Source organism: Coptis chinensis, chromosome 7 (assembly GCF_015680905.1).
Source record: "Coptis chinensis isolate HL-2020 chromosome 7, ASM1568090v1, whole genome shotgun sequence".
Classification (NCBI taxonomy): domain Eukaryota; kingdom Viridiplantae; phylum Streptophyta; class Magnoliopsida; order Ranunculales; family Ranunculaceae; genus Coptis; species Coptis chinensis.
Window position 1 is genome coordinate 468087 of NC_141462.1, and position 23386 is coordinate 491472.

The 23386-nt window shown below is 35.1% G+C and overlaps 2 long non-coding RNA genes across 2 annotated transcripts; one reads left to right on the top strand and one right to left on the bottom strand.

Moving 5' to 3' along the window:
• The first annotated feature begins 11305 nt into the window (after window positions 1–11305).
• LOC147484948 (uncharacterized) lies at window positions 11306–12371 on the top strand. Its single transcript, XR_015202068.1, has 2 exons — window positions 11306–11816; window positions 11940–12371. It is a non-coding gene; the product is annotated as an uncharacterized LOC147484948 (long non-coding RNA).
• Window positions 12372–15529: 3158 nt separating this feature from the next.
• LOC147484949 (uncharacterized) lies at window positions 15530–16654 on the bottom strand. Its single transcript, XR_015202069.1, has 2 exons — window positions 16385–16654; window positions 15530–15886 (listed from the first exon to the last, which is right to left on the bottom strand). It is a non-coding gene; the product is annotated as an uncharacterized LOC147484949 (long non-coding RNA).
• Window positions 16655–23386: the final 6732 nt, after the last annotated feature.

A 23386-nucleotide genomic window follows, 5' to 3' on the forward strand; every position in this document is an offset into this window, starting at 1 on the left:
GTTTGCCTTTGCATGTATGGTTAGATGATATAACTTATTTTTGCATATTTGTTTTTTTCAATGATAGTGATCATTTACTCCTTCGTGTATATTACGTGAACGTTCGTCTGAGGAAGGCCATTTGTCTTGCCCCGGAGGGCAATGGTTGCCGAGATGCGATCTTCAACTCTGCTGGAAATGCTTTGAGTTTGAATTCTAAGAGGAGCTTGGATGATATAGTTATTAAGTGGTGTGATGAAGGGGTTGCTGATTTGCCTGTGAACAATGTGACGCTTAAGGAATTGCGCAAGGAGGTTTGGTATGTCATGTAACGTTTCATTTTTATTTCAATTATCAATATATTAAAGCTTCAGTACAATGCAGTGGCAAACTGCTTAGATTAAAGGATTGAGCGTTTAATTGTTTCTCAATGAAATATATTTTAGGATTACATTATCGTGTATGCTCTTTGAGACACTTCATTATGCTTTGGTGTACTGAATAGTGAATATGATTTTGTGCATTATCGGAACCATAATACACGTGCATGCATATCCGGATTGTCTGTCCTTGAACTATCGATTTCAAATTTTTACTTATATAATACACTTTTCGATTGTTTCAATAAGTTTGTGTTTTTATTGATCAGCTCATTTTATCTTGTAACATGCATTCTTGTGGTTTTTGACTGGTTATTCTACTTTGAATTTTATTGGCATTACATGTGCAGGTTAGTTTCATATGCACTTCAAACATTGGGCCTGGATAAAGGATCTTCAATTGCAATAGATATGCCAATGAATGTCACTGCTGTCATTATCTATCTTGCAATTGTTTTGGTAGGTTATGTTCTTGTATCCATTGCTGATAGTTTTGCCTCTAGTGAAATATCAATGAGGCTTAGGATATCAAAAGCAAAAGCAATATTCATCCAGGTTAGGCTTTGTTTGTTACATTTTCACTAGAACATGATAATTTTAATTTCTCAACGGCTAGTATGCAATAAGTTAGAAGTATTTGGTGGGTTTTTCGTGTGTTTGCTCGCTCAAGATATAAACGGGCATCATGCAGTTGATAGGTTAGACTTTACCTAGAAGCTTCTAGCCTTCTAATTAAAAGGCCTTGTTTTCTACCTGCTGAGATTATGAATCAATGAGGATATGATGATGTCCATATACATGGTTCTACCCTCCGCTTTTAGTATCCATGGTTCATGGCATGCATGCAAACATATATTATCTCTAAATTCGATGCAATATGCTTTCTTTATCATGACTGGTTGCAATATGATTTCTTTATCTTATATATACGTTAAATAAAGAATTATGTGTCCTGAGATTTTTTTTTAACTAATGGAGCTACGGAGCTACCTTATTCTTTCATGCTTTTGTCTTTCATGGAAACAAAAAGCTACTATTATTCAATGCAATAGCTTTCTTTATCTAATGGAAATATGAATTTATTAGCAGATTTATGCGTCGTAAGAATCTTTCATTTAGTTACCTTATCCTTTCAGGATTTTGTTCTTCGTGGCAACAAAAGACTGCCCTTATATAGGTGATGTATTGCCTTCAAATATTCTAATTTGACACCTTGTACATGTGGACAAAGTTCTCATAAAATTTCCTTACGTTTTTAGTAAAGTAGTTGATCTTTGGATCTCCCTTAGCAATTGTTGTCCTTTGGAAGTTCTAGCTTTCTCTGGCTCAAGGGGATGTGATATATCGTGGCCCACTTTCCTTGAAAGAGTCGAGCATCACAAGTATGCTCTCTGTTGTGTATACTAATTTTCCATGTTTCCTAGCTATAGCTCGTTCCATTTTCACTTTTCAGTTAGTTATTAGAAATGACACTTAACATTATGCCATACTTTCAAGTTTTCAGTTCATCCAGGAAAATGGGGTGTTTCAGTCGGAAGCGAATGAAGATGAGTTTTGGCTATGTTCGGACCCCTCCAATTTAATTTATGAGTCTTACCTTTTGAATTTATGAAAAGGAATTTGAAGTTTGTTTTCTTAGTGCACTCAAAAAATTAATGGAAGTTTTTTTTTTATTATTATTATCTTTTTTTGCAATGTTTGATAGTTTATTGTACATTTTGGAATTTGTTGGGAAGATGGAAATGTTGTATGTAGGCAGGCTGTGTAAATTTTGTTATGCAGTTTTGGTTTTTAAGTAGAAGACTGTTACTAGCATTATTATATATATATATATATATATACCACGGTTTGGCATAAACCGTAGTGTTTACTATAATTATATACCACGGTATTATAACACATACACTAATATAAACCACGGTTTCAATAGCTTATATGCCACGGTTATGTTGACAACCGTGGTATATAATGGGCATTACAAACCACGGTTCTTTGAAAAACCGTGGTATCCGTTAAACATATATACCACAGTTTTGCTATTATTATATACCACACCACCTATTGTCACGGTTGTATAACAGTGGTAAATATATTTATACCACACTTAAAAATAGTGGTATAAGTGTTATTATGTAGTAGTGACATATGGTTAGGAAATAAGGAACCCTTTATTGTATGTGAGGATTTGAATCTAGATCTTTTTAGATAAAAAAAAATATAATATTTGATAGGATAATGACTTCTTAAATTTTCTGATAAATGAATGAATTTGATGCATATGTTTATATAACAAAGGTCATCCTAATCCAAAACAATCTAAGTAGCATACACCCTCCATAAACACTCAATATTAATTTTGTAAATAATAGTTGTTAGATTTTTGTGTTTCTTTTGTAGCTTTTAATTTAACTAATAAAAAAAATGAATAACGTTATGACTTGAGTGGCGTAGCCACGGGTTAATTTCTAGTCTATATAATAAAACAGCTTGGTTTTTAAGCGCTTTGTGTGAAGCCTATATCCGACGGCTAAAAATTTATATAATTAATACATCGGACGATTAATAGTAGGTCCTATTTATTTGGGATCTGTGTAGTTAGAGTTTCCTAATATCTATTAAATTCTTAATGTAATTCTTAGAAATATCTTTGAATTTAGAAAAAAATCTAGGTAGACAACTTAAGGAAGACAGTTTAATTAGCGTATTAAACTTAAGATTTTCTTCCTTATCTAATGTAATTCTTAGCAATATCCTTGAATTTAGGAGAAAATCTAGGTAAACAACTTAAGGAACAGTTTAATTAGCTATGAAACTTGAGATTTTCTTCCCATCAATTAAGGATAAAAGTAGCTTTGAGATCCCATTTTTGAGATAAAGTTAACCGCTTTTGATTCCCAAAATCTTTCCACACTTTATTGAAGAAATGATACATGGCAACAATAGCAGATGGATTTGGCAAAAACAAGTCATCGCCTAAAATATGTTGAGAACACATAAAACTTTTTAGTTTGCTTCAACTAATATATTGATTATTGAAGATTAAGCATGGTGTATGTATTGAAGCATTTTTTTTTTCATTCAGGTTATCTAATGTAATTCTTAGCAATATTCTTGAATTTAGGAGAAAATCTAGATAAACAACTTAAGGAACAGTTTAGTTAGCGTATGAAACTTGAGATTTTCTTCCCATCAATTAAGGATAAAAGTAGTTTTGAGATCCCATTTTTGAGATAAAGTTAACCGCTTTTGATTCCCAAAATCTTTCCACACTTTATTGAAGAAATGATACATGGCAACAATAGCATATGGGTTTGGCAAAAACAAGTCATCGCCTAAAATCTGTTGAGAACACATAAAACTTTTTAGTTTGCTTCAACTAATATATTGATTATTGAAGATTAAGCATGGTGTATGTCAGGTTCTCTTTCGTTTTCTGTTTTGATTAAAACATTTAACCCAGGACTATCACCATAATTAATATAAAAAAGTTTTTAGCTCTGCCAATGCAAACTCCGTTCTTGTATTGCTGGTCCCAAGCCCAGATAAAGGAGGAGGAAAAACAACATTACTATGCTTTCCTATGTTCATAATTGTACAAAGTCGGACTCACACGACTAATGGCTAAAACAATTCAGTTTTACTTTTACTTTTTTTGAAATGTTTTCACCTTTCTTGGACTTTTGCTTTGAGGACGTATCTTTCTGTTTTTTCGTAGGAGTGACTCAAAATAAGTGTGGTTGATAGATGTACACTAGATGCAGCAGTGATACTGGATACTATTCATGAAGAAGCCACACAAGTTTGCATGGCAAGACATATTACCAAAACATGTTTGTAGTAGCTATAGCACTGTGCAAAAGAGGACGTCAGGTTGGTGCACTTATTATTATCCCCCTCTTCTTTCAATGAATAAATTCTCACAATATTTAGTCGTCTTGGTTATATCTTATATGAATCCATGGAACCTTCTCAATTGGAATAGATCATTGTGCCACTCCCCGATTACCTCAAAAGCTCCTACATTATTTTCATATTCTATTTTAGATAAACTTTATTAGGATTTATTATCTACTATTTTGGTTAGCACAAATGTGGCAGAGAACGAGCTGAATAGGAAAGAAAATGAGAGAATCGAAACAAGTCTCCAGTAACTAGACGCTTCTTGGCAGCCAAAGGAAAAAGGCCTTAAGGTTGTGCGATAGTCAAAGATGAGCAAGAAAAATAGGGCCGAAAACTTCAAGAATGCCGTTACATATGGAATATATTTGTGAATTTCGGCATACGGTTTCTGTTGACCAGCTCTTGTACAATGTTTGAAGAAGAATAAACTTTACGAACAACAAGTTTCACAGCTTGAAAATTTTCAGTTACGCATCCATGATCAGGTACCCTGATAGTGCAATAAAATGTTGTGTATAACTGCATTACCTTTATAATATGATTATTTTATATGATTAGTTGTCTATCGCCGTTCAAATAAACAATATGGTTAGTTCGAGATACCCAACCACAATAAATCGTTGCAGTTAGGGATACCTCTTCCACAACCCTCCCCACTTCCTTAAACCAAAAAAAAATTAAAAAAATTAAAAAATTACAGAGTTGCGAGTATGTATTGAATTATTTGAACCGTGAACTCAACATATTATCAAGATCATCGTTGCTTTCGCGGATCGAGCCATTATCGAGTCAAATTTATGGGGCGCCAAAGCACCAATTTGATTCTCCTCTGCTCTTCTCTTCACGATGTAATGTTCTTGATATTCATTTTCATCAGGGTCGCTCAAGGATCCCTTCTTGCGTTTCCTCTGAAATGTGAACTTGATAAGCCTGTCACTTGCAAGTTGGATATTTGCTTCACTGGAGGTATTACATGTTTCTACCCTGTCAGATTAGAACCTTTCGGTAGAACACCTGTTTTTTTATCAACCTTACAAATTTGAACCCCTAAACTGTCTTCACCATCCTTTCTTGATAATTCTAACTTATCTACTACTGGTTCATCTTGTGCGGAAGTCTTTTGAACATTAACTTCATTAGTAGTTTTAGTTTTATTTCCACTACATTCACGAAGAGCATCGATATCAGCTTTATCCAACGATGACACTGGATGAAAATGGGAGTCTGAGTTCTTCTTCACTTCCTCTTCAATTGCCATGGGTAGACTTTCTCTATACTCAGCCATGCTATTGCCTGAACATGTATTAACGTTGCAAATATCAGATAATTCACAGCTTTGCAATCCATTGTTAGCTTAAGGGACAACAACAACCTTCCTGTTTTGAGTGCTTATTCTTGAGGATAACCTACAAGAGGGCTTGACAGCTTGGTGTTCGTCTTCCATCACATCTGATTTCTTCTCCGTTATCCTCACATTGGATCCTCTGGGAGTAGCTACAACACAAGTCACTTCATCTGTTATGCCCTCTTTAGTGGTTGGTCCTGTCTTCAGGTTTGATTCCTGATCCTCTGTCTACATGAGAAGAGGCGATTTCCCATCAGGAAGGTTCATTTCAAATGCACAATTCTCTGAGTATATCTGTTTCTGTAGAGCTCGGGCTCTTTGCTTTTCAAGATTATGGATGCTAAATCTGCGTTACCAGAAAAACATTTCTCCAATGAAAATTTTCTCCAGGGGTCAGTTGGTGTGGTCAAACTTTCTGAGACTGCCTTTTTGTCTTTTTTTTTTCATTTCGTTATTTGTTTTACCAGGCAGAATGTGGAGATTTACAAACGAAGGTGAAGAAATTGAACAACGAGAATAATACTCTAAAAACAGAGCTTCCGAGACTTTGGCGAGGAGTGCCGTAATATCGAAATGGAAAATAGTTCAATTAAGGTTAGTGATTAGATATCTTTCCACTTAGTGCTCAGCTTTTTCTCTTATCGTACGTAAATGTTTATACTTCAAATTTTGTATCCTGCTGTGATAGATATATAGTTCGCTTATTTTGCTATGTTCAATGTGTCCATTCTCTTTAATGTAATTGGAGTTTGCGTATAACATTAGAACCATTTGAAATGATGTTTTCTAACATATATCCATTTAGTCTAAAAGGAAAACCGCAAGAATCCCCATGGTAGTAGTTAGGAGTTCCCAGTTGGAAGTTGGAACCTTGCAATGCTTTATCTTAGTAAGAATAGTATATAATGTGCTTTTATATAAGCATATATTTCTATTTGAATGTGAACTGAAGTATTTCTACCGAAGTTTTTACGCTGAAACAGGTGGATTTGAAAGAGTTGTACGGAGAAGAACTTACATCCATTCTCGAAAATGACCAAGTTGAAGATGGCCATTCGGGGGTATTAAACCCTGAGAGGCTTGATAGCGGTGAGGGAGAGAACAAAATACGGGATTGTTCAGGGGAGAGCAACTCAGTTTCTGATGGATATCAATGTTGTGGTTTGAGATTGGAGCATGTAAACGGTAATAGGACTGAATGCTGAAGATGGATTGGACTATGTCGTTATTATTATGTCCTAAACTTACTATTGTTTTATTATTTATGGTTATTAGATATTTTGTTCTTGGAATTTAATTTGTAATGCAGCAGTGATGTTACTAATGTCTACTAGATTTGCTCTGCCATGTAATAGTAATGTGATAGGATTTACATAAATAGTTGTTCTATCAAACTACTAGATTTGCTCTGCCATGTAATAATGTTTGTTATCATATTGGTAAACAAACACTTTCTTTGAAGGCCCTTCACGATTCAGTTGCAGCTACTGCCTACCATGTAGTATAACCATTGTTGCTTAATACGACGATGCACTTCAGCTGTGCTTTAGATGCTCCCTTTGGCCGAATCCTTTAACTTAGATAATATTGGGGAAATTAGTCCATTCGCTTTGCATTAGAACTCGTTTCTATCTAGATTCTTTGACTGCACACAGCTGAAAATTTTGTTCAAAATCATTGTTTGAGTTAATATCATGTTTTTTATTGTTTCATTTTATTATCATGCAGTCTATCTCTGCGCAGGTATGAGTGTTTCCTCTCTGAATAGCCGCTTTCTGGCGCACATAATCAGCCTTAAATCTGTTTTAACTTATGCCCTTATAGCATGTTCTCGACCTTTTAATTAGAACTTGGGAAGTGACTATCGAATTGCCTAATTAGTGTCCAATCATTGGTGTCTCCTCAGGTCGTTATAAACGTAATCATCATCATGCCAGCAAGATTCAAACTCCATTTCCCATCATCCCATGTAGTACGAGGAGAGCAACTCAGTGCCAATAACAAATGTGCACCCACTATCACAGTATTCCCACTTTTCCTCCAGTGCATATATGGACTATACCACGTGTGTGATTGGATGCTCCTGCTTTGTTTGTACAAATATGAAGGTTCACCAGTTGTGAGGAGCGCTATGAATTTTTTATCCTGGCGTCTATGAAATATTGACAGTTATGAATAAATTTTTTCCATTTCCCCTAGGAAACATATATTACATAAAACAAACAAAAAATAATGCATATTGCAGTTTTTCTTTATGTGAGGAATCATATAGTTTAACCTGATTCACAATCAACTTGCAGTTCAAGTTTTTGTTGGGTGTGTTATGCCTTGGTAGCTCAAAGCAAAATGGCTAAGAAAAATTAAGAAGTTTCAGGAATGAAGGATTAGATACTCATTTTGTCCAAACGATTACCAAGTAGGGAACAACGTAATGGTAATGTTTATGGAAAAGTTAATATTTTGTTTCCATTCTCTTGACGAAAGTGTTCAACGAGACTACCATTTGGCTCAATATTTATATAATTCTCTGCATCTTTGCCATTGTCCATGCTACCGTAAGGCCATGTCAAGAGATTGTTAGTAGGTTAGTTAGTACTCAATATCTGAAATCAATCTTTGCATAAAACGACCATTCATCCAATGCAATCAATACACAATGCTCCTTGGAAAACCAAGCCACCACTACCAAGTACAAAGCCATGTCGCCAACCAAGTCACAACGTCAGCACCAAATGGGCAGTTGACAACAGGTTCCAGCCATGGCGATCTTGCTAAAGTTTATTTTGAAACCATCACGCTTATACAGATATTGAGTACTAACTTGAAATATTTGGAATCAGTCCCAGTGATATGCCGCTTACTCTAGATGTAATTCAACGATGCAACTATAATCCATAATTTCTTACTTCTGTGCGCCTCCATACAAATGGATTGAAAAAAATTCAACCCTCCATCATTTGAATCATTCAATCTTGCCACATAGCCATCTTATCGAAAGCTATTATTTACACATTCAATTCAGTCCACATATTATATCCAACTTAAATGTGAACGTTTTAAATTTCAAAAAAAAAAATGGCTTTTTTTAGCTAGCAACATTTTCTCTCTCTGTCCAACCTACCTACTTATTTAATCTGACCAAAATATTCAACGACAAAAAGAACAATTGCTAATGGATTCGCTAGATCATTAAGAAGACAATAATAAGAAAAAGTTTATTCTTCTTACATTTTTCTTTAGATATTTTAATCTTCAGTTAAGAATACACATTATATTGCACAACATGATGTAGTATTTTTATATCTTATAGGGGGGACACTCATATGAATCCAACAATGTTCCTCCACCACATAAATACTCGACAAAAGAATCACACAACTAGCAACACAAAGGTGAATTTCCTCAACATAATATCTATTTTTTAGGTTAATTAGTTTGTGGCATATACAATACTAATTACATACTAACTAACTTATAGGCGGTTAAATACCTCTTCAAATATATTTATTCAAGCAAGCATGGCAGAGCAAAGACAAAAACGTATCAAACAAAGAATAAAACTAACGTATTCAAGTGTTTTTTTTTCCTTATTGAAGTTTCATTCAGACAAATTTAATATGTAATATTTTACATTATACATAATTCTTTCCTTTCATTTTTTCCGCCCCATTTTTCATTGCTAGCACGTGCAACGCACGTGCCCGTTTACTAGTATGTATTAATATAGACGTGTATTACTATATATATTATAAGATATATTAGGGAAAAAAACCCGCCTAGCCCGTCTAGGCACTGTCTATAAGGCCTAAGCGCTCTCCCACTGCTCGACTACCGCCTAGTGTTTTTTACAATATTGCTAAAAAGCACATCCCAAATAGTTAGAGTGTTCAGTCACAATGCGTAAATGCCCTAACGTTAAAAGCCTAGCCCGCGCAGTAGCCTTTGTTCACCAAATGGTTATGGATTGACTTAACAAAGTTGCACACACCCATCAGATTCCTTCAGATTTTCCATGTCGTAACTTAATCCAAAAGTTAGGGGGTGGTGTGGTATATATTGTCGACCACACCTATTTTGTTATAGAGATGATGTCCGTGATCTATGGAAAATATATATCGTAGAAAAGGAAGATGTGGATATCAGTCAACAATCCATACGATTTAAAAATAGATAAAATCTAAGGTACGCATGATGTACCGGTACTCTCTCATTTGGGCTCTCCATCAGGCAGGGGATTCGTGTGTATTGCATGGCAGAGTCATTATTCAAGGCTCTAGATGCTAGCACAGCCATACAACAGGCGCACTCTAGAACTGCTATTAAAAAAAAACGTATTTATAGATTGTCGGCAATAGTATTCTAACTTTAGTGACCATAGTATACAACAATCTATCAGTCCACAATAGTATTCTCACATTAATGACCACTAGTCACTATGCACGTGGTATCCACGTGGGGGCATATTGGAGTTTTTATTATTATTATTATTTTCTTTATTAATTTATACATTTAAAATTACTATTGTACCCTTAGGTGCAAACCTTTCTCCAAACACAAGGACCCATCGAAGCCCACACATTTATAAAAAAACTATTTTTAAAATAGCAAAATTACCATTTTATCCCTCCAAAAAAAAAAAAAAATATTAAAAAATTTAAAAACTGTAAAATTTAAAAACTGCCCCTGTAACGTACGTGAAACACTATTCATCATACCCAATCTTTTTCTATATAGTAAGATACATCTCGATGCAAAATCAATGGTTGGCTACAACCTGTACTAATTCCCTCTCGCGTCTCAACTTGACACTTGCCAAATCCCATTTTCTCTCTCTTGTCCCACAACATTCTAATGTAATTATTTTTCTCTACTCTCTCTCATCTCCATTCCATTTCTTTACACTAGCCCGTGCCTTACGGCATAGATACACGCGCCTTTAATGCCCCGACTTGCATCCCCCCATGGTACGACACAGATATGCGTACCTTCGGTGCCCCCGATGCATATCTGCCCTCCCTACTCATATTTTCAGAGTGAGTAGATGCATATCAAGACACTTTTTCGACCCCGACGATCCGCGACCCCGGTACGGCACAAATAGACGTGCCTTCGGCGCATTTGCCCCCTACTCATGTTTCTAGAGCCCAACAACCCATAAAAGTTCAGCCTAAAAACAGTCCTGGCCTTGCTTTTTTGTGTGGAGTGGGTGAGGTAAGAAAAACTATTAAACTCACCCAAAAAAAACTTGTTAGCTTACTCGAGAAAAATATTTTAGTGGCTATAGTCATAGCTAGTAATTCGCCGAATTATAAGGTTTGGCGAATAAAACGAATAAGTCGGCGAATTTTTGAATGATACGGTTTAATTCGCGAATTGGTTGGGCCGGGCTTATAATTGTCGAATTATAATGTCCAGATCTTTGAAATTCAAAAAAACGGGCCGGGCCTTAGTTGGAACAAAAAAAATGTGTTAGTAATAGTAAGTAGAACAAAAAATTTGACATTTGTATTATTTTTTCACGAATAAAATTGTAAAAATAAAAATAAAAACATTATATACTTATATATCAAAGTTTTAATTGTAAAATATATAGTCGAATTTTAAAGAAATACATTTGTATTATATCCATTTAAAACTTAACGTTAGCGTTTTATTGGACCGAATATTTAAAAGTATTATTGTTGAAAATTTCGAATCTTAGGTGAATTGCCGTCCACAAATTTACTAGTTATGGCTATGGTTAACGGTGACTCGACCAGGTATGACATTGTTGGAATTTGTCAACCCACTCCACCTATCTACCTATCTATGTTATATAGATTACAAAAAATCATTGCTAGTTTAACAATTCTGACACGTGTATATTCAAACCTGTTGTGTAGAAAGCAGATTCTAAAAATGAGTGAAGCAGCACCCCAGATTGCAATTTTAGGTGCAGGCATTTTCGTTCGAACTCAATACATTCCTAGGCTCAGTGAAATAGCTAATCTAGTTACCGTTAAAGCCATTTGGAGTCGTACAGAGGTATACTCATTTGAAGGTACATACCTGACGTCACGAATGCCATACATGGTATCTTGAGTGATACCGCTCAGCAACATGCAAAGAAGAGACGCTATGAGGGAGAGGAAGCTGAAGTGCTAAAGAAAGTGTCGGCAAAGGTCCTTACTAAAGAAATGCTAAGAGAAGAACTTGCTAAACATGTTGAGCAGGTGACTTATTTTGTCGCCTCTTATGTATATCTAATGCTAGAAAGTTCATCTGTCTTTATAGTCTGTAGAAGAGATAGGATAGACATCAGTCTTTACTAAAGTATCGGTTTCTTGAAAATGCAGGTGGATTATGAAATGGCATTGGATTATGCTATGCAGAGTGGAGTAAGTGAGGAACCCAGAGAAGCCATATATATACAGGCACTGGAAGGTGGACATAACTTCACTGATTTCCACAGTTCTGTCTGTGTCTTGATCGAGACTCTTCCACAACACGTTTAAGAGTTGATTCATTATTCTTTCTATGGTCTCCACTGTCTAAGTTTTCATTGATACTGTAGGTTTATAAATGTAGCATTACAGTGCCAGTGAGCCATATATTTCCAATTAAGATTTCCTCGTTTTTTCAATTAAGGGAACTTGAGGTTGGGACAATCCAAATTCATTGTTGTATTTCTTATAGAGAGATTTATTGACCTCGAATTCATGTAAACATTCAATTACTTTGTACACAAAAACAGTCAGTATGGTCTATCGAAGAAAAATAAGTCAGTATGAATTTCTTGCCATTGCACTATTGCACCTGAACTCTTCTATTTGTGCAGCTACTTTCTGATGCAAGATTTGGTTAAGACTCGCCCATAAAAAACAGGAAGAAAATTTGAAAATCAAACGCGCTTTTCCATCTACTACGACCACACTAACCGTTCGCAAATTAACGTATCTCGAAACATCTCAAACACAAAGACGAGATGAATCTAAGTTTTACAAGGCTGGAGAAGAAGCATAGTGGCTTCGAAATTTCTTAGAGGATATTCCAAACTAGGCTAAACTTATGCCAGCAATGTGTATTCACTGTGATAGCCAATCTATTATTGGTAGAGCACAGAGTAGTATGTATAACGGAAAGTCTCGACACATACGTCGTAGGCATAACACCGTTAGACAATTGCTTTCAAATGAAATTATCTCAATCGACTGTATAAGGTCTAAAGATAACATTGCGGATCTGCTTACAAAAGGTTTAACAAGAGAGCAAGTGGAACGATTATCTAGGGGAATGGACTTGAAGCCTTTGAGATATTCAACCAGGAGTCCTCATAATAGAAAAACCAACCTAGTTGAATGGAGATCACAAAATCTAGGTTCAAAGAGCCAACTGAATTATGTCTGTGACTCAACTAGCACTGGAGAGTAATATTATACTCTAACCTATTCCTATAATAAGAAAGTGCATATATCTGTCGCGAGAATCAGGATAAGTTATGCTTTTAATGATTTACTATATCTTGGAAAGTTATGTTATCCAAGTAGAGTATTGCAGGATAGTCTTTAAAGAAATCACCTATGTGACTGTGAAGTGGGGCCACTTCTATGAGAATGCTAAGGCAAATGTCTCAAAAGCACTCACTGAAACCAAAAAGTGTTCAAGGCCAATATGAACACAAACGTGAGAACCAACTGTGTTCGAGAAGGTATTACGTGAAGATGATTATCTAGGTTTATATAAATAGGCGACGGAGTTCAAGGATATTAATTGAAGTCACCGATCGTCTAATTAAATCCGATCATCTTTCACTAAGACAAGTTCAAGGCCTCCCATGCAACTTGACCTGATGTGGTAACTTTTCATTTGAAATAGAACAAATATCCGATGTTTATAATAGAAGAAGCCAAATCATCATTCATGTGGAGAATTGTTAGAAAAATGGATATGCAATTGAAAGTTTATAATGTAGTGAACACATGGAACTTGAATTTGCACAAATCCATTGAGAAATGAATGAGTAATTTGTCTCCCAAGTTACCCCACTTGAGATGAAATGGGTTTAACTTGAAACAGTACGTAAAGAGAGAGAAAGAACCTTTGGAAAGAGGCAACGGTTTGAAATGTTGTTTTATGCCGAAAAGATGCGTCCTTTTGAAAAGTCACTATGGTGTTCCGAAAAGACATTGTGTTACTTCGAACAATTGTTTTGAAAAGTCACTATGTTGTTACGAAAAGACCCTGTAAGTGTTGGTTCGAACGGTTACTATGTTGGTTCGAAAAGACATTGTACGTGTTGGTCTGAACGGTTACTGTGTTGTTTCGAAAAGACACTATATGTGTTGGTTCGAAAAGGCACTGTGTTGTTCGAAAAAAGACAAAGATGCGTGTTTGTTGAAAAGACACTTTGGTTCAAACGCCACGTGTTGTTTCAAAATGCACCACTCTCATATAAATATCGGACGTTTTTGCATGAAGAAAGATTTCGGAAAAACCTCTCATCTCCTCTTTGTTCTTAGTAAAAACACAATGTTGAGTTCGCTGATTCTTTGGAATTGAAGTGTTGCTTTCCAAAGAAGGAAAAATCCATTCTATCTTGGGATTGGGAGACAGTTTTCCATCCAACCTTAAAGCACCGTGAGAGGGAAAATCTGTCTTAAGGACATAGTGAATCTTCACTAGACTTGGATTGAAGTTTTCATACTTGGTACATAAAAGAGAAAGTTTTGTACTATTGTGGTAATTGGTAAAGTGTAAGTATAATTGGGTTGTGGCTCTTAACAATCCGTTGGGATATTTGAACTTCCCAATCAGAGAATTTCTAACATGCTTCTTTATGATATTGAGTTGAAATGAACTAGGAATCTTTATATAAGATAAGGGTTGGGGTGGTTAGTGAGCACTTGTATATGCTTGATTGATGTGTAGGTAGAAATAGAGCATAATTGTGTGAATGCTGTGGTGCTGATTTTTGGTTTTTGAAGGAAGTAATATGCATGTATACTTAGTGAATGACATTTCAAAGAACTCAAGAAAGAATGGACCGTAGTGGCTGGAAATATGGCCTGCAGTGACCTGTCAAAGCCTAGAACTGGCCTCGGGCAGTCTGGAGAGCGGCCTGCAGCACCTTGTAGATGGCCTATGAAGCAGCTTAGGACTTCAAATTTTATGAAGTATGAAACTTGGGTATTTTGTACCATTCTAGAACCATTGTTTGGAACCATAGGAACTTTAGAAGCTAGTTTCTTAGTTAGTAATCAACGCACAAGTTTATTAGCGGGATATGAGCAGGATTTGGATATGAGTAAGGCCTCCAGATACGCCTCCATACCCTTGAGATATGAGTTGGATTAGGAGGCGTTACACTTTTCCAACCTATTTTTTTCTTTGGCATGGTGAAAGTATCCAACAGATCGACTAACAGAGTATAGGTGACACATATTGGTTTGATTTGCATGCTCAATAAACGCGGACAAACATCATAGTTTCATTTTATTTTAGAACCAAAGTGCATATAGAAACAGAGTACATATTGCGTTACAATACAACGAGTGACACAATCTTATTTTATTGTCCACAATCTTATTTTATTGCGCTACAATACAACGGGATGTTGGCATGGAGTTGCCGCTGTATAGCAGCTATAGTGCGTAGTAGGCCTAATTTTTTTTCATATCCTACTATGCACTGATATGCAGCCGCAGCTACATACCAATATTCCGTTGTATTGTAGCGCAATAAAATAAAATTGTGGGCAATAAAATAAGATTGTGTCACTCGTTGTATTGTAGGCATAATGGGTTTACTAGCGGTGCGATTATTTAGAAATTACGAAAGAAACAGACGCGTCTCTGACTCGGAAATCTGTAGCGACAAGTTCCACCAAATGCTCCCTCAACTGATTTGCATGCGCATTATAAACGGACACACATCACACATCATAGATTCATAGATTCATAGCTTCATCTTATTAGCACCATAGTATAGATACTAACAAAAGTCCATGTATTAGATGGGTCACTGTGGAGTGACACAAACTTATTTTATTGCGATACAGTACGTACGATTGTACGGAAGTGGTATATAGTTTATGCTGGCTGCACCACAGCAGCTTATTGGTTCACTAACGGTCCGATGATTTAACATGTTTTGGTACATAAGCATGCAAAGCGCTTACATGTTCCACGAAGGGCTCCCTCAGACCTAATGCATTGATTGTTACAAGCGAGAGAGTTGAAACAGGGTCCAGACCACGTCCCGCTTGGCCTTTCACATTCAGCCGCTTCCACCATAGTTGGTGTCTCTGCATCACAAACAAGTAACAATTTGATACATGCACACTTCAAGCTAGTTAACATATACCAGTTGATAAAATTAAAAAAATAAAAAATGGTAGTAATACTTTTATCACATGTACCAACTACAAAGTATAGTAGACAGTCCTACTTGTTTTGGTATATTCATCTTTTCTTTCTTACAACTGCGTGTGTTCTCACGCAAAATTTGGCCACAAGTACGAAGAATAGAGGGATGAAACGTTCTAAATATAATCTAAAATCTATTTTTTTCCGAAAGTCAGGAGATGTGGCAACAGGGCACAGTATATTACAGGGAATAAAAGACCCACGTATACCGTATTACTAAACTTTTCCAATGTATCAAGGCCGGTAAGTAAGCATATATATTATGTTGTTAATGAGACTAAACAATTGTAGATTGGTGTTGTGTACGTGCAATGGAAGCAGGTTGCAAACTAGCTTGCATGTCCTAGCTAGCTAGAAACTTGGGAATACGTACTCACCAAAAGTGTTGGACAGGACAAGAAATATTACAAAGAGAAGAGTAGAGAGAGTGAAAAAGCTGGCAACAGACTTGGCCATTTTTGTGCAGTGTTTTTTCTAGCTAGTTTCTGTATGAGTAAGAGATTGTGAATTTGTGATAACCTATTTATAGCAAGAGATGATCGAAATGATCGATTGGTCATATAGAAAAAACACGGCACAAAAAAAGAGAATTATATTACGTATGTGCGTGGTGCTTTTGGTGCCGTGTTTTTGACTTTTTTCTAGCTAGTTTCTTTACGATTGAGCTGATGACATATTTAAAACAGTTTAAAGGCGGCGGCTGTTATCTAGAGACCTGCAACAGTTGAAGGCGGCTGTTAGCTACAGTACTGCAACAGTACTTTATTAATTTTTTATGTAACTTTTGGTCTCTTTAACCATTTTGTTTGGACAGAATTATTCATACCCAATTGACTAAATTACAAAACACTCCGTCAAAAAGTTAAAGTCAAATTGAAATAATAATAAATACAGTTATGTCATTTAGACTTAACACACTTTTTCTACACCACCACTAATGCAGAGAATTGGTTTTACTGAATATATTGGATTTGGGTCGCTTTTTATATCTGTTTATGTATTCGGGTCGGATTCGGATTCAGATATAATTTTTTGGTTTTTTTTTAATTTTTAGTGTTATCTGATCGGGTTAGTTGGGTTCGGATATTCAATTTCGGTTTTAATCGGGTTTGGATTCGGATTCGGATATAGTAATATCCTACCGAACCCGACCCGATCTCTGCCCTCATAACTAGGGCTGGCAATGGGTTGGATCAGTCCGGATATATGCAAATCCAAAACCGATATGCTTTTCAACAATACAGACCCAGAATCGGACCCGATCCGAACGGATATTTGAGTTAGAGAATCAGAACCGAATCGAAAACTTTTTTTATTCCAGATCCGATCCGTTCCGAACCAATAAGCTCAATTTCAACTCGGTGAACCGAGTTTTTTATAATTGGATCCTAATTTTCGTTATATAAATATTAAATAATTTTTTTTTGCTAAACACAAAAACAAGGTACACAAATCCAAAAGACATAATGAATTATTTGAAATCCAAATTTGTAAGGGAGGATTTTTCTTTAGATAGAAACCATCTTTTTATTATGTAAAAAAATATTGTAATATTACATATATATTTTGCATATCTTATTTTGGAATTTTAAATATTGCAATGTTGCATAAGGTAATAGAAATAAATGGTGGAGGAAAATTAGGAAAATAAGACTAAAAATTTTAATCGGATCAGGCCTATAATGGTTCGGTACATACTTAATCCAAAACCAATCCAATAAGAGTTCGGTTCTGATTTTCAAGACCCAGAACCGGTCCAATATACTAACTACCTGATCCAGACCCGTTTTTATTGGTTCGGACCGGATCGGATATCGGTTCTTACCCGACCCATTGCCAGCCCTACTCATAACAGCTACTAAGCAATTAAAGACCATGGTTAACCCCTATCTATAGCAGGAGCCAGATGATCAATTGGTCTTCTGGTACTTATCGAATAGCTGGATTAATCTTGGACTTTGATTTTTGAAGCGATACCACATTAGGGGTGGGAATTTGGCCCTAACGACTTAACCAAACCGTTTTACGACCGACCGACCCTAAGCCTATAAAGCCCTCACAACTAAAAGCCCTCACAGAGTTTAGGGAGGCCGTGCCATACCAGTAATTTCTAATGCTTCTAAGGAGGGGCTAGGGCTAAGATTCTAAAACATAGGCCGACCCTAACCAAGCCCTAACCGACCCTTTTCATACTTTCACTATAAATACACATACCATAATTGTCAACTCTTTGTTAAATATTTTCAATTAAAATAACATTGTCCTTTGTAATTTATCACTTACACCCAAGCGGTACTTCCAATAACTTGTTTTATATAACAAAAACTTGTCAACTTAGTGGGTGAAGAACAATATTAAAATTTCAATAAAAATAAGACTTTATTCCTTTGATCATCAAGTCAAAGTCCATAACTTATTATTCTCAATTTCTTTTCTCACCTATTTCTTATAAATTATATTTTTATTCACATCCGCCAAGTCCAAAAACTAAAGGTTTTCCTTCCACACCATTAAAAGCAAAAATACGGCGGACATTTGTAACATAGAAATCAAAAAACCCTTTGTCGAGGAAAAATGACATTTGTAATCTCAAACCTTTCTCCATCACTTGTTCAAAGCCAATATTTTCATTTCCATATACAAAGCTTGAATCACTTTTAAATTAGAAGAAGGTAATATTATATTTGTTTGAATCTATTATAGAAATAATTTATGATATTACAAATAGTTTAACAACTTAGTGACCTTTAACCAAAACTATTATGTTTCTTCTTTATATCTATTACTTCTAAAATTTTAAAATGATAATATAATTATTTGTCTAAGTATTTAAATGTTAAATGTAATTTTAGTGAGGTTTGAGTCTGAGGAAGAACAAATTCAACTCTCGATGTCTTCCATTTCATTAGATTGTGGATGTGCATTTAAAATTTTTGACTTATACGGGATTATTACTAGATTGGTTGGACTTTGAGTTTGTAGATTATTATACATTTTGTAATATAAATGAGTTTTAAAACCGATGTAAAAAAAAAAAAAAAGAAAATATATAGGCTAGGCCTAAAGCTGACCGGCCCTAAAGACCACTAAAGCCCTTTTATAAAAAGTTGGGCTTTGGTCGTCAGTCGTGGCTTGAGATTTAGACTTGTGACCCGCCCGACCCGCCCCTATGTCGACTTTAGGGCCGGGCCGACCCGGTCCTAATATCTGAAGGGCTTTAAATGTTTAGGGCCGGGCTAGCCCGACCCGGCCCATTGCCCACCCCTATACCACATTCATAACGATGTAAATATCTACTGCATGCGCTGTCGTCATTCATGAATACGATCTGCATATTCGATGGACATATTTTCTAATGTCAGCTAGTGTCAAAACCTTATACGCACTTTAATATAGATTTTCATCATGTGGTGACGCGCGTTCGTTTCTTTTCAATGGAATTGGAGTTGCCGTCAAGACAATGAGTTTGTCTTTAGACCAAATATCGTGATATTTGCCATTATTTCACTAATTTTTAATATAAAATCGGCTAAAAAGCTGATATATTCATATAAATTTGGTACAAAGAAAAAAACAAAGATGGATACATGTCGCACAAAGCTATTGGATGAAGCCATGTGGAACAACTATAAAAATTGAATGCAAAAGATAGAGAACCAGATTCATTTCTCACACTTTATTTTTCTATTTTTCAAATGTAAACCAGAGAAAGGAATGAAAGAACATTGTAAAACAACATTAATGAATAAGGAAAACTTTAGTGATCTTTGTCTTTTTCTTCTTGTATTTCATATTGGCGGCGTCGTCCGTTCTTTAAGAAACACATTCAAGTTTTCTTGGTTGAGCGAAACTGATGAAGAGGAGATTGATTTGTCAATTGAGTTTTTTCTTATTCTCCACCATTAATGCTTCATAAAAAAGCTAGCTTCAAACATGAAGTTCAAAGAGAGAAACAAAAACAGAGAAGAAGTGATGAAGATGTGCTCGACCTTCGAAACAACCGAACTATCGAGATAAGTTTTTTGAACTCATTTTGTTATAAGTTTCTTGAACTCATTCTTTAATTCGTTATTGATTTTAATTCGTGAATACTGTGATGATGATTCTTGAATGAGAAGATGGGTATTGAAAAATCCGATTGGTTATATGATTATTGGTGGTGAAGAGGGGTATATGATTGTGATTATAGTAGCTAAACTCCATATGTCGTTGGTGCTGGGTGCATGATGTTTGTGGTTGTCATTTGATTGATATTAAATTTTGAGGAGTCTTTGCGTGCTAAGAGTTCTAAAAGAAAAGAACTACTAACATACCAATTTCGATACCGAGGTCAAGTTAGACATCAACCCATTTCGATAACAATATTAAGACCATTTTGATACCGAGGGTCGAGTTAGACAACCCAAGTTCGATACAGATACCGAGTCAAGTAGCAATAAAAATTTCGATACCGAGGTCGAGTGCGACAACAAAAACCAACCAACCACTCAACAGAACGCAGTTATCCGATACCAACAACACAACTTCGATACCCAACCCAACTTCAATACTGATACTAATATTTCGATACATGGATATTTCGATACTTGGTATCGAAATTGATCACTTAGAGGTACAATAGATCATTTGGGCTGACATTTCATTGCCAAATTAGAGATAATCACTTGGGGGTTGATATGTCGATATCCGATATAAACAAACCATTTGGAGCCAATGGTAGAGAAATTCGTGGAGCCCAATATCATTTAATTGCTTGGAGCTGGGCTGATATAGAAAATTCACTTGGGGCCACAATAGATATGCCAATCAGGACCAACATAAATAGATTACTTGGGGACAAAAAATTTATTGATGATGTAAGGCTATTCACCTCGATATTCCATTGATGATTTAAGGTGAGGAAGGATATTTTAAAGAACCGATGTTTGCAATTATCACTTGGGGGCGACATATCAAATACTGATATGAAATTATTGCTTGGGGGCGACTTTTTAATGATAATATGGATCGATAAATTGGAGATTGGATAAAGAGCTCAAATTTTTTTTTTATCAAAAATTTTCATTTATCAAATCCTATTTCAAATTCAAAAATTATCATTGTCAAAATCCTAATTGTGGATTCAAAAATTCCTTTGATCAAAATAAAGTCCTATTTCGAATTCAAAATTTTCTTTTATCAAATTTTATTCAAAATTCAAAAAATTTAATTGTCAAAAATTCTTTATATCAAAATTCTACTTCAAATTCAAAATTTTCAAGTTGTGGAGAATCCTTGTGAGTGCTCTACGCATCGTCTCTTATGTTATTCAAGAACGATGTATGGCCAAAGATAAAATCCTAACTAAAGTTCAAAAAATTTGTTGAGTTGTGGAGAATCCTTGTGAGTGCTCTACGCATCGTCTCTTATGTTATTCAAGTAGAATAATGTATGGCTAAAGGCAAAATCCTAAGCTCAAAAAAATAAAAATAAAAATAAAAATAAAAAATGGCATCTCGAATTTCCAAAAATTAATTGCAAAAATTGCCATCTCGAATTTTCAAAAATTAATTGCAAAAATTGCCATCTCGGATTTCAAAAAATTAATTACAAAAATTTCCATATCGGATGAACAGTGTCGATGAACAATGCCGATGCGCAGTATCGGATAAATAGTGTATCGAGATACAGCTAGTATCGAATGAACAATACCGATGCGCAGTATCGGATAAATAGTGTATCGAGGTACAGTATCGAATGAACAATGATGATGAATAGTATTAAGTGAACAATGTCGATGAACAGTATCGGTGCACAGTGCCGATGCACGGTATCGAGGTGAACAATGTCGGATGAACAATAAAAAATCAAATCAAATCATCGATTTTCAAGTTTATTTTCTATTGCTTCTCGAAATCTCGAAATTTTCACTTATTATAATATAATTTTCACCGATATTCGCCATTATTGCACTAATTTCTAATACAATATCGGCTAGAGAGCCAATATATTTATATAAATTTCAGGTACAAAGGCAAGATACAATGATGGACACATGCCACGAAACTATTAGATGAAGCCATGTGGAGCAACTATAAAACGATTGGATGCAAAAGAGAGGGGACCAGATTCATTTCTCACACTTTATTTTTCTATTTCTCACATGTAAACCAGAGAGAGGAATGAGAGAACATTGTAAAACGTCATTAATGAATAAGAAAAGCTTAGTGATCTTTATCTTTCTTTTCTTGTATCATATCTCACACTTAGTTTGATCAAAAATGTTGGATATTGGTCGATCAAGATCTACACTGCTCCAATTATCGACAAAGTTAGAGATGAGGACCAACGTTTGAGTTGTATGCCTTATTAGCAATTTGGGATACGGCAAAAATATGGTCCCATACCATATTTTTGAATTATTCGGTGACTCAAAAAAACGGTACGGTCAAAAATTCGCAATACGACATTTATGTGGTGTTTAATTAATACGCGTTTTAAACGTTTGGTTGCAAAAATTCGAAAGTTAAAAATTCATGATATTATATTAGTAAATATTAATAATAGTTGTCATTCTCTACAACATAACAAACATATCCAATCAATTTAGCTATGAAAACATTGAAACCAATTGAACGGTCCATATAAATACCTTCATTTATTTGTTTTTTATTTGAAATTACAGTTCAAACTTCAAAATACACACACCATGGTATGACAATTTAAATATTGTTCAAAAAGTATAAAAACAAAGCTTTTGGATTAATTTATCACTAATAATGTAAGAGTGGGGGACTTAAAGTAAGAGTTAAGACATAAAGTACATAAAAAATAACAAAAGCGCAACCGAATTTTCATTTTAATTTTTATTTTTATTCGTCAAAAACCGTATTATATTTTTCAAGGCAAAAAATCGCAAATTATTTTGAAATTTTCAAACATTCGGAAGTATTAAACGTATGACCCTTCAAAAATTCGATTCGCGAATAATTCGACAAATTACTAACAAGGGTTGTATGTTGTCCCGTCAAACGTTTCCCTGAACTACTACTACATTGTCATTGTCCAGATACTTCCCACCATGTTACCTACTCTCTGGCATCATATTATATATATATGACAAGACATATGTCCTTAGAACCATAACAAAAAAATACATATGTCCTCATCTTTCCTTGGTGAAATTTTTGGTATGATCGATGATCTTAGCTAGCTTTAAGAAATGAATTCAATTGGCAAATTAAAGAACTTCTTGATCTTCCTTATTTGTAGTCTTAATTGTTAGTATTTTCCCGTGCCATATGACACTGTTCCAAAAAATCCATCCCAAATCCACCGCTTAAAAAGCCCAACAATCCAAATGGTGTAAAGAGGCTAAAAAGCAATGTTCTAAAAATCGG